The following is a 12203-nucleotide window of genomic DNA, read 5'->3' as shown; positions in this document are numbered from 1 at the left end:
TTATATGTATTTTTTATTGTTTTGTAAGTGTTTTTATATTTTACTTTTATATTCATATTATAAATCACCTAGCCTAGAGAGTTCAAGTAAATAAAGAGAATCATAATAAAAAAATCGATTCAACAATCTTCCAAAATCACCTTTGTATGAAAACCCAACTCACACCAAATACGAGGGACTACGGGGTGAGGTGGGTTTTCCTGTTTATCGTCAAAGTTATGAAATTGAACTATCCAAAATAAAATACCTAAAAACTAAAATACAAACGCCCGAAACACTTATTATATACACCATTCAGTTTGGATAATGTAAAAATAAAATGTTATCGAAGTTTGAATGTCAGTTTTGCGCCTACTCACCCCATTTTACGGTAGGTACTAATTACCGTTGTGTGGCTTCAGGGGATAGAATTATTATGTTAATTACACGGTGCCTCGGTAATCATGTAATTAATATCTGGGAGACCATAACGGAATAACGGAAAACATAATAACTACTTGTAAAATGCGCGTTTTGCCAAAAATAAGACATAGCTAGATTGATCGCCCCCGATAACCCCCATATAGTAAATTTCATAGAAATCGTTAGAACCTTTTCCGAGATCCCCGCCGAAATATATAAACACAAGAATTGCTCGTTTAAAGGTATACGATTGATACAATCAGCACTATACGTCGTTATACCAATTTTACTCTTTTATTTGATTCTGATGTCAGTGTTCGTTCGAATTGATTGGCTCTGTCTGTGAGAAATTTGGCTCAATCGTAAATGCATTATTTCATTATAGCCCACCCACCTTTCAGAGTATAGCCGTCGGCAGGTTTCAAGCATGTCACTAATATACCACACATCCTGTCTGCAAAATTTATATCCTACCACTGGGAGGAATGCAGTAATTAGGAGACAAGTGGGAAGACACAAAATCCCACCGTTCTTATAAATATTGTTCAATCTTTTAACATTCTGTATTCAGTTCTTTATTCGCTAATATAGACAAAAGCCATACTAATACAATACAATACAATAATAAAATATCACATAAATACCTAATCATTCAACAAAGTCAACAATAAAAACATAAAAAAACAGTAACAAAAAACATACAAAGAAGAGATTTAGAAATACATTACCAACAGCTACACTGTGTTTTGATTATCTTAACCTTTTGGACGCCAATGACCGATATATACGCATCGCAGGTCTAACGCCAAAGACGTATTAATCGGTCATAGACCACAGAGCAACATAGACCTAGGTGCATATGCATAAAGTTCAATTTCAGTTTTGACACTTCGATGACGTGGCGTCTGAAAGACAGCTTTTGTGTTTGACACGGCGTCGAAAAGGTTAAAGGGGACCCCGTAATGCGCCAACACGCGAGGCTTGTAATTCAATCATCTCATCAAAAATCCATTATTTTCTGTCTGGCGAAATATTGACATTCATATTTTTGCGGCCGCGTAGCCAACATGCCAATCGCTTACGCTCCGTAGCGATCGAAACGCAACTGTCACTGTCGCACTAATATAGAAGAGTGATAGAGAGACACGAAGCGATTCGATGGCGAAGCGATAGCGATTGTCCCCTTGGCTAGGCCGCCAGATTCATTTTAATAGATCAATTATAAAAGTTTTTCGTACGTTTCAATAACTTTTACCCGGCTACGGATTTTATATATTAAAAAAACCTTACCCTCCTTCACATGTAGCTCGCAGTCCCGAAACGGTATGTAATTTGCGTCATAGTAACGCTGGTCCCTTATTCGCTAAAATCGGTTCAGTGGTTTAAAAGCGCGCACAGACTGCTAAAGCCTATCCTTCCTATCCCGGATCATCGGACTGAAGTAAAATTATCCGGCCATTTGTTCCAAAAGTTTTCCAAAACTTGTAAAGTGTAAGATTTAAAATTGCTATCATTGGAAATATGTTTGAAATTCGACGATATTAAAAAAGTTTTAATGCACACCGTCATGTCACCACCAGACTCGAGCATGTCGAGCACTGACAATCCAACCTCTAGACTGAGCTTAGGCCAATTCTTTCATAAAACCGAATGTAATTAATGATCTTCATGCATATTTTATTTTTTACATTTTCCTTTTGTGAATTATATAAGGCACTGTGATTTCAAATTGAATGTGTTAGCGATGAATGAAAAATCTTTTGAAAATTGATTGGTACCTCCCATTATATCTTCCGTTCCGTTACAGATGAAAATAAACATAAATCCCTGCGTTGATTTTACACAATAACGTATGAATTTTTATTTGGAAAATTTATTGTGTTAAAATAATCAAGCCAGTCCTTTCCAACCCAGCTGAAAAAAAATATGTATTTAGAAACATTTTTGTTTGATTATGACATAAATACGGAAGCGTACAGGTACAAAGGTTATACAGGATCATTTTTGGACCATTAGCCATATTGTGCGAGGTGATTAGGTAGGTACTATACTAAACAACTTTTTGTATGGTACCAACTCCGAAATCACAAACATTTTTTTGGCCGTTACATACATTTTGGTCGAGTGGATGTCGACGTTTTTTATTGGAAGGCCAAATTTTATTTTGGGATTTCGGGGTGGGTACTATAGAAAAAGTTGTTCAGTATGACCTACCCGATCACCTCGCACAATATGGCTAACGGTCCAAAAATTACCCTGTATAAGTGATCCTTATTTAGTTATGAACGTCTATCGTTATTATCACAACCACTGACTCTAACGTAATCATAACCTTCAACTGTGAGTCCTCCATTTACCCTTGCTACTATCTCATTAAGGAAACGCTGTTTATGTAACGGCGAGGATTAATGACTCGACGAGTGAATTATCGTGGCATTAGAGCCAACAGGAGCTAAGATTTAAATATTTTAGGTAAATATACCCGTCTCGCTAACGGAAGCGGCTCCTAAAACTAGTGCGATAAGGACCAGGCGAAAAATCCTGCGTAAAAATCTCAAAAATCGAGGTTTCGTACTCGACTGTTTCCTCCTCCAAAACTTAACCAATCGTAACCAAATTTAGAAATCTAAATGATAATGACATTATTTGTGTCGGACCGTTTTGCTTTTTTGACTAATTGATATCAGTTTTGAATAGCACGCCTCTCATTGCGGCATAGTCAATTAGGCCATTTTGGCCATTTTTGAAGAGCTCTTGCGCCTTAAAAAACAATAATATCAAAAAAAGCAAAACGGTCCGACACAGATATTGACAATGTTAATCTGTGTTGAAAAAATCATTGCTCTAGCTTCAAAACCCACGAAGGAAACAGTCGAGTACGTTTGTATGGAGAAATGACCACTCCTGTTGGCTCTTAATCGTATTACTTGATAGTAATACGATTACGGAGGCCTAGAAGACGAGGAAGGGTATGATTGGAGAGCTTTCTCACGCTGAGATAAAATTATTCTAGACAATTTTATCTTTATACTTATTAGTGAAGAAGACAAATAGTGAACTACCTATGTGAGGTGTCGATTTATTTTTTGAACTGTACCTATTACATATTGGGAAAAGTAATACCTAGCACCTACTTACCTGCTACCTGCTGGTACCTAGTATTCTTAGTAGAGCTGATTAAAAGAAAACACTGAAGCACTCGTACTCATATTATACCCCACCTGACCTTATTCATTATTCTTCCGCTTTTTGTTCGTAATTTTAGTACATTTTTTTATTATCATACCCAATACAAATTAAAACTTATCAAAGGTATGTTCTGAATAAAGCTGAAGCACCCCTGCCATTAGAATGCCCATAACTTTATTTTCTATTCTTAAAAGGCGTAATAAAACCATTCTCTTTGATGGTAGCTGTTAAATTTCGACCTTTAATACTGAAGTGTGAAGACTGTATTTTGTTTGTCGGCAATAAAGGGTTAAGCGTAGCATTTAGGAGCTTCTTGGCCTTCAAACGAGGGGCTCTAGAGAGTGCCGAGCCAGCTAGAACAAAGTCTAAAGAAATGCTTGGATGTAAATGTGTGCCAGACGAAAGATTTATCTAGATTTCACATTGAATTTTCTTGGCTCTTAGCGGAGTTCAGGGGCGATGTTACTTTAACACGCCAATAAATTAGTCATGTGTTTTATTAGGTTCTTTGTTTTTTAATTGTTTGGCTGTACTCGATTTTCCATCAAGCAGAAGCACCATATAATTATTGTTGCTTTTCAATGAGTGAGTTATATGTATACACTATGTATATGAAAACTGTTGAAGCCAATGCATAATTCTACAAGTTTTACTTAGAAATGTAATTTAACATGATGATCCTACATTGTTTAAAGATATAAAAATTGATGTCACGCCTTTAAGTACAACATTCGAAATAATTTGATAACATTTTTTTTGATCTGTTTAAATTAAATTAAAATTGTTTATACACAACAATTTGTATTTATTGTGTGTAATGTAATAATGTTATTTTGTGTCTCTGTCTCACTGGAGTTTTGCTAATTGTGATTAAAAAAATCTGATTTTTATATCTCAGTGTACTAAAATATCCTACTTTAACATTGCTACTTAGCGAGATGCACGTATAACATTATCAAGTGAATCAATAGTAAATACATAATATTAAAATTTTTATGGTCGGAATGTCTAGGTATAAAACTCTTTCTTAATTTTATGCCTTCGACAAAGAATAAGTAATATGGGGTTGTAATTTTACCAACTTTTTGGTTACATTGCGATTATCATTGGATATATCAACTACAGTAGAGTCCGGTTATAACGACGCCCAAGGGACCGCTGATATTACGTCGTACTAACCGGACGTCGCACTAAACGAACTGCCAATTTTCATATTTTTTTTTAATCAAAATAATGACATCATTTTGTATTTATTTTTGTATTTGTTTACTTATGCGACAATCAACGAAAAAAAAAACATTTTAATTAAAATATTCATTTACGTTAGTATTACAACACTTTGTCTTAAATGCAGACTAGACTTGTGTGTTTAGAAGAAGCCACTTTTGTAGGTTCGCGTACTCACTCATCATCCGCAAATTACTTGAATCCCGTAAAATAAATAGTCGTAATTTTTAGGGATCTAATCAAGGTGACAATCGTACATCGACAATCAAAAAATAAATAAGTTTTTTTTTCAAACATTTCAATTTTGACTCAAGCCTTTATCGCGGACTGTTTACTTTTGTTTCAACAAGTAACCTATACTCAATTGAGACAATTCTTACAAACCCAAACTCAATTAGGATGCGTTGTTTTATCAAACAGTTTCTATGGCCACCTCCAGCTCGAAGGTACCAAAATATTGCATTGTCAGACACCTTACATAATTATGTATGTGAAGTTTAAGCTCAATTGAATAATGGGAATTGGGTTTTATTTAGTTTGCAAGATTACGAAAAGTCACAGTTTTTCATCTTGCTGCGTATAGGCCAAGGGGGGAGGGGAGTTGGGTGCGAGGGACGGAGTAAGCTTCTTACCAACAATTTATTTGTAAAAATTACGTCGCTCGTCGTTGTAACCGGACTTGACGGACGGATTTTGTGTCAATTTCCGTCGTTAAAAGCGGTCGGTCGTTATAAGCGGAGTCGTTATAAACGGTTGTACTTTCATAGTAGCTCATACTAAAACCAAACAAGTGCTCATACTTACGTCGCTATAAGCGGTTGGTTGTTATATGCGAAGTCGTACTAATCGGACTCTACTGTAATATAATATTTTATTTAATACTTCGATATAGCTTTTGTATTGCTATTGCTCACACACACGTAAAATGTTTTCCCTTTGAAACCAGTTCTAAATAGGTAGGTTAATAATAATCCTCTTAATTCAAATGAGCGCATACAGCTAGCCACATTGGCGAGGTCTGCTCTTTCCAAGCGAGTGCGTTGCGATGCATCATTCATGTAGGCTATTTATGAGGCCTTTAAAGATAAAAGATGTTTATTGGTGACGATCACAAAACATGTACGGACATGTACATACAACAATAACAGCAAGAAAAGAAGAAACTAATAAGTGTGCATCACGAAATGGACCCAACTCAGCATAATAGCTATAAAGCCATAAAACAACATACTAAAACACTACAAAGATACACAAAAGGAATAATTAAGAAAACAGACAAAACAAAAACAAAAAAGGAAAAACATAAACATAGACAAAAATTTATAGTATAATATTATGAATATTATAATATTATAACATGTAATATTATGAACGCGACCATACCATGCGTCAACGCCTGCATAAAGTAATCCCTTCATCCGGATCTTTACTTTGAATTGTTACTCTTTAAATTGTTTCCGGAAATAATATCAGAAACATGCACAAGCCTCTAAAAAGGGAGAATTTTGAAAAGACTTAAAAAAGTTAAATATGTAAACCCTTTCTCTTTAATAGTCGATTGAAAATGTACCCTATTTCACCCATAATATAGAAATGATCGATACCTCTTTCACACATATTCAGGGTGTCACTGGTTGAGGAGTACAATCTATGTTTTAATTATTTGCTCGTTTTACATGCCACAATAACTAATGTAACTATATTGCAATGAGATTGCAAAATAGTAGGTATTATTGTAACGAAACAACCACCTCATTTATAAGTCAAATTGAAATATTCATCAATTCTAGAGAGACTTAAACTTTCTAGTTTTGACGTTAAAATGATCGTTCCATCCGCGCTCAGGTGAAAAAGTTAGTAAAAAATCTAAAGTTTGAAATTTTTACAAAGCCATTCGTTCTGGATGAAGCATATTTTTTGACAGCGCTGCCGGTTCCCAGTTCCAGGAACAATTTTTCAGACACAAGAAAGTTGTTTATTTTTTAACAAGGGTCGAGTCAGCATTAATTAATTGCAAAATGAATTCCGACTTGTTTACGGGGAAAACACGCCTTCGTTTTATCCATTGCGATTTTAATTTTTTTTTGTAATTGTGCTAAAACTTTTCTTCTTTGATTTGACTTACCTGTCTATCTGGGGGCACGGCCGTGCCCCCGCCAAGATGAGACAAAGGGCAAAAGGCAGTGCATATCTTTTCTCGGCACGTTTCGTCGTATTTTCGAACCCCCATAGTTTCGGCTTGGATAATGCCAGAGAGCTGAATTTTTTGTATACCATGTAGTTAGTAGACTTATCAAAAACACCAAGTTTTATTAGGCTACCTATTATACTTAAAATTTTATAGATACCTTAATTTTCATTGTTCGAACCATATGAAATTCGTGTCATAGAAAATACAGACTAGTACTTACTTCCTGAAGACCTAGAAGGCTGAAATTTGGCATGTAGAGATAGGTCTGTATGTAAACACATATGGTCACGAGAAATCTGTAACTTTCGCCCTGCAACCCCTTAAAATGGGGGTACCTCAAAATACCGGTAAACCTAAAAACATTGGTTCCTGAAGTCCTAGAATCGTGAAATTTTGGGTGGTAGCAGTGATCGGAATGATAATAAAAAAACAACAATAAAAAAAGCCAAAAAGTTTTCGAAGTACAGTTTTGAACCAGGTTCACGTAAACCAGCCAGGTAGCGCCCTCTATAATATGACCACTGTTTCTTGTCGCAAACTTTCTTAAAAACACAGCGACTCTTATAAATATATAAACCAATGGATCCGTAAGCTGTAGACCTCGCGAGCATAGCTTTAAACTGATTAAATATAGGTCTCCGCTGTAAATTTCACATTTTCAAGGTTCCATAGCCAAAATTACAAAAACTGAACCCCGTATAGTTTCGTCAGGTCCGTCCGTTATTTTATCCCTATGTGCACTCCATACATGTAACTAATAATAAAGATTAAAACTGCAGTTAGAACGCCATTTGACTTTGATTCTTATTCTTTCACTGATACGTGTTAATCTGTTAAATATTGAAATTAACGCCATTTACCCGAGTGTAGGCCATAGGTTATGGCGCCATCGCTCGAAAAGATTGCACCATACCTTTGGGCTACTCTCGGGTAGATGGCGTTAATTTCAATATTTAACAAATTAACACATAATCAGTGAAATAATAGGGTCAAAATAAGGGTCGAAGTCAAATGGCTTGCTAACAGATTTAATCTTTTGTCAAAAGATGGCAGTGAATTTACTGTGGAATTTTGCCAATAGTGAAACAAAAACTATTTTTCATTAAATCATCATTCGATAAGTAGGTCTTTAAAAATAAGAGTAAAGGTTCCAAAAAAGCTTTTTGATGAAAAAATACTTTTTAGAGTAATTACTTCGAATGTGCTCACAAAATTACACAAAAATCAGTTGAGTAAGTAATGTGATCTAAAATAATATACCTAAAAATAAAAAAATATTTAATAGGAATACATTTTTGTCCAAGGTGAGACGATTAGCTCGCGCTTCGCAGTCGCTTGGTCAATCAAAAAAAAAACAAAATTCAACTAAAAATAAAAATACAAAAAGCCATATTCTCGCATAGATGTCTGAGATTCGAACTGATAACACCGCTCTTACAAAGCAGGAGTTTCCCGACTGCGCCATAATGGCATGTACATGAGAAGGTGAAATTTGGCTTAATAACACAAGTAATTATGTATAATGAGTTTCCCAATCATACGTTACATTTCAAATTTCAAAAATGGAATGTCTATCCGAATTTGAAAACTTCACGCACACAAAGGGTTTTTTTACCTATGTATGTAACGTGGTGGTAAGATTTTTCCTAGTTGTATGAAATTTGAACATACTTACGTCTCAAAATATTGACTTAGCTTAGTGCTTGATAACTCTGCGTAGTCGGCTTCCTTAAGAAATTGAGTCTCGGTCATAATACTACTCCTAATACTAAAGTAGCTAATTTAGAAGTTAGTATGGGTTATGAGATAGTTTCACTGCAAGCGGGGGTCGGACCCCATCGTGTGATTCCAATGCCGGGTGACGGTTCTTGTCTTTTCCATTCCTTGACATACCTACTTAATGTACGGTAAAATTGATTTCGAGGTGGCATTTCGAGTTAGGTCTGCAATTGTGGCCCATGTTGTGAAACATTGGGACGAAATGCAATTATTATACACATGTCATGTTCTGAAGACGGCGATATTTATCACGATTCTGAGACTTATACTCGAGCAATGGAATTTGATTGGAGTCCACCTAATTAATATTGATTTTGGATGTATCAAAGCACAACAGGCCGCTGTAGTTGAATATATATTATAATAGACTTAGATCTAAATATCGCCCTGATTTATCCCTTATTGAAAATAACAAAAAACAGCCAATGAAAAGAAATACTGACAGAGAATGGGCTTTAAGAAAAGAAATAGGCCGTTTCGTTTCTGTCACAAAAGTTCACCACGAGCATGTCTATGTGTGTGACAAAAATGAAACGGCCAAGCTGTACTTTTGACCAAGATGATGGATCTATAGAGTTAGAGCTTTTAAAGGTAGGACTTATAGAGTTAAAGGGTTGTTACTACGAGATCTGACTAATTTCGTTTCATCATGTTGTTGGATGACACAAATCGAAAGGCCTATAAACTACTAAGTAAGTACTGTACTGTTGGACCAAGATGTAGGCTTTATAGTGTTAGAGCTTGTACAGTTAGGATTAATGGAGTAGTAAAAGTCTTGGTATTTAGAGATCTGATAACTATTTAGTGTGAAAACTATAGGCACATGTTAGTCTTGGCAACACTTTACATGAAATGTTTTTGGTGGGATACATCTTTCTACTAAACCAAGAAAATCAGCTCTAGTTTTTTCCTTTTCCCTAATATTTTTGATAAAAGGGTGTTCTTCGCACTCAGGGAGCAAATTAAATTCTTTGCGAAGTTAAAACCAAATCAAACTTTTTTTATTAAAACAGTGATATTGAAAAAGTTTTGACATTTATATCCAAGTTAGCGGATTACTTGTGTTTGTGGGTCGTATTCATACTTTTGCCTTGTTTAGTTCAAAGGGTGTTAAATCTATACTAATGTCACGCAAAATCGTAATTATATTTTCACCAAAAAATATTCTTTGTTTTAAGCTTTTTCTGTTTAGGTATATATTTTTATGGTAATTAAGTATATATTTTTGTGGTAAATTGAATAAGGTGTAAAATGATCTCGATCATTCGAGCCACGGCCCTATACTGTTGCAAATTACTAACGCAAATATGTACTACTTTTGATCTAGGGGAAAAAGGAAAATGTACAAGGATGTGTGTTCTACAATTTTTTTTTATTTAAGTGATCTTTCCAAGGCCGCTTGTTTTACAGGGATGGGATGGGATGGGAGGTGTGACAGGGATGTCAAAAAGACCCTTTTTAAGGCTTTTTGCCAGTCCTTTTACGCGTGCAGCCTATGGACAAATTACACAAAAAAGACCCTCAATGCCCTGCGTGTCCAATACAATAATGGTTTCCGCATGCTGATGGGACTGCCACGTTACTGTAGCGCCTCGGGGATGTTTGCGGAGGCTAGAGTGGACGCGTTCAGCCGTTCATTGCGATAATCCGTAAACGCACTGCCTATCATGCGCCGGGTACGTGACAGTTCCAACAGTCTGCTTCAGCTCATTCCTGGAAATCCTGCTGGTGCACTCTGGAGGCACTGGAATGACCTACATATGGGATCTAGAGGTATGGTGTACGATTTAATGTAAATAGTTATTTCATTTATTTGTGATTTTAATTTTAGTTTTAATTTTAATTGTAATTTTAAATTTATTTTAATTTTAATGTAATTGTTTTTCTTGTTGACATGTATTTTTAAGTTTATTTTTAATTTTAATATGATATTGGTATTTCATGTATGGGTATTTTTACCTGAAATAAAGAATTTGATTGATTGATTAATTGATTTAACGTTTTAATGAACGAGGAACACCAGACACTAGTTAGTTCTTTTCCTGTTACTTTCTCTACTATTTAAATAAACACTGCATGTTAAAAATGTATAAAGTGATCAGGGTAAAACTAAAAACCTTAAATAAAATATGAGCGATCTTTGGTTATTTAGTGTGTTAGTGTGGGTAGGTACTTTTTCCTCGTGGCATTAGCAACAGATTATACACGTTGGCACCTACTTTATGTTTTTGTCGTACTGCGAGACATTGAACAAAGTTATTGGCAATACCTCGTGTAAGTAATTAGAAAATAACTCATTTGAGGAATGTGCTAAATTCCTTTGTTGAAATTTCTCAATTTGGTAACATTCTTCCTTCGTGTTTATTAGCCTCAAAGGTTGTTTATTGGTTTATGAGGTATTTTATTTAATCTTACATTTAAATAAAATATAACTTTAGAAACAGAGCTCTGTTAAGAACCTACCTAGATTTAATTAATCCCCCGGGATGCAATAATAATGTAAAGTAAAAGGTTGAGAAAGAAGGGGGTACGCTGGAGCGAAGGGATGTTTGGTTACTAGGGCCCAGAGAGTACCTATACAGGGCTAGCTGGGAATAAAATATCACCAAAAAATAGGTCAAATGGTCGATTCCTCAATAATTTGTTTCACGTTAATTGATCCACACCGGGGTGCTGCACATATACCTGTCCTACTCTAAGGAAGAATTGGGTCTGGCGTATTCCATAAATACGCACGAGATTAATGTATTTTACCATAAGTGTTCTGTAATGTTTGATAATCAGCAATGTGTTTAACGGTATTAAGTATAAGTTTTTTTTCTCGTGTGAATTTTATTTACATTTATTGTAAGCAACAACCATTACAACTAATAGCAATTATAATTAGTATCACTTTCATAAACCAAAGTAACCAAACACATTGGTGTTTATGAGATTGTTTGATCAACAAAAGTGGCTAGTGATTCGTTTTTTAAAAAGGTTAAACAAATGTTTATAGATCCAATCTGCTCTCTTCCTTTTATTCCTTAAAACCTGTAAACATACCTGCTTTAAAAGCTAAAATTTTCAAATTTACTTTAAATAGCACAGATTTTTCGGTCTGTGCGGTCATTTTTCGCGCCTACATCCCTTTATTAATTCGCGTGGGACAGCGGCACTGTATGTCAACACCAGCCTTCCGTTTCAGTTGTTGTGTTTATGCAGAGGCTGAAATTACATATTTTGACTTTGTCCAGATTTATTTAATCGGTTTCCATAATCTGGTTTGTTTTGGTCATTATTGACTGCACCGACAAGCAAAATACTTATTAGTTTAGTTCGTAAATTCCTTTCCGTTTACCTAACTACATTCAAAAACTTTTTACGTACCCAATAACTTTAGGGAAACCCATTGAAAGCAGGCAGAAAAATGCCC

At 35.1% G+C, this 12203-nt stretch overlaps 1 long non-coding RNA gene across 1 annotated transcript in view; it reads left to right on the top strand.

Annotated features, from left to right (window-relative positions):
- The window catches only part of LOC134662201 (uncharacterized), a 216802-nt gene that overhangs the window by 117034 nt on the left and 87565 nt on the right, over positions 1-12203 (top strand). The gene's annotated exons all lie outside the window — the stretch shown is intronic.

The sequence above is a fragment of the Cydia amplana genome, chromosome 1, assembly GCF_948474715.1.
Source record: "Cydia amplana chromosome 1, ilCydAmpl1.1, whole genome shotgun sequence".
NCBI lineage: Eukaryota > Metazoa > Arthropoda > Insecta > Lepidoptera > Tortricidae > Cydia > Cydia amplana.
This window is presented reverse-complemented; position numbering and strand designations above follow the sequence as displayed.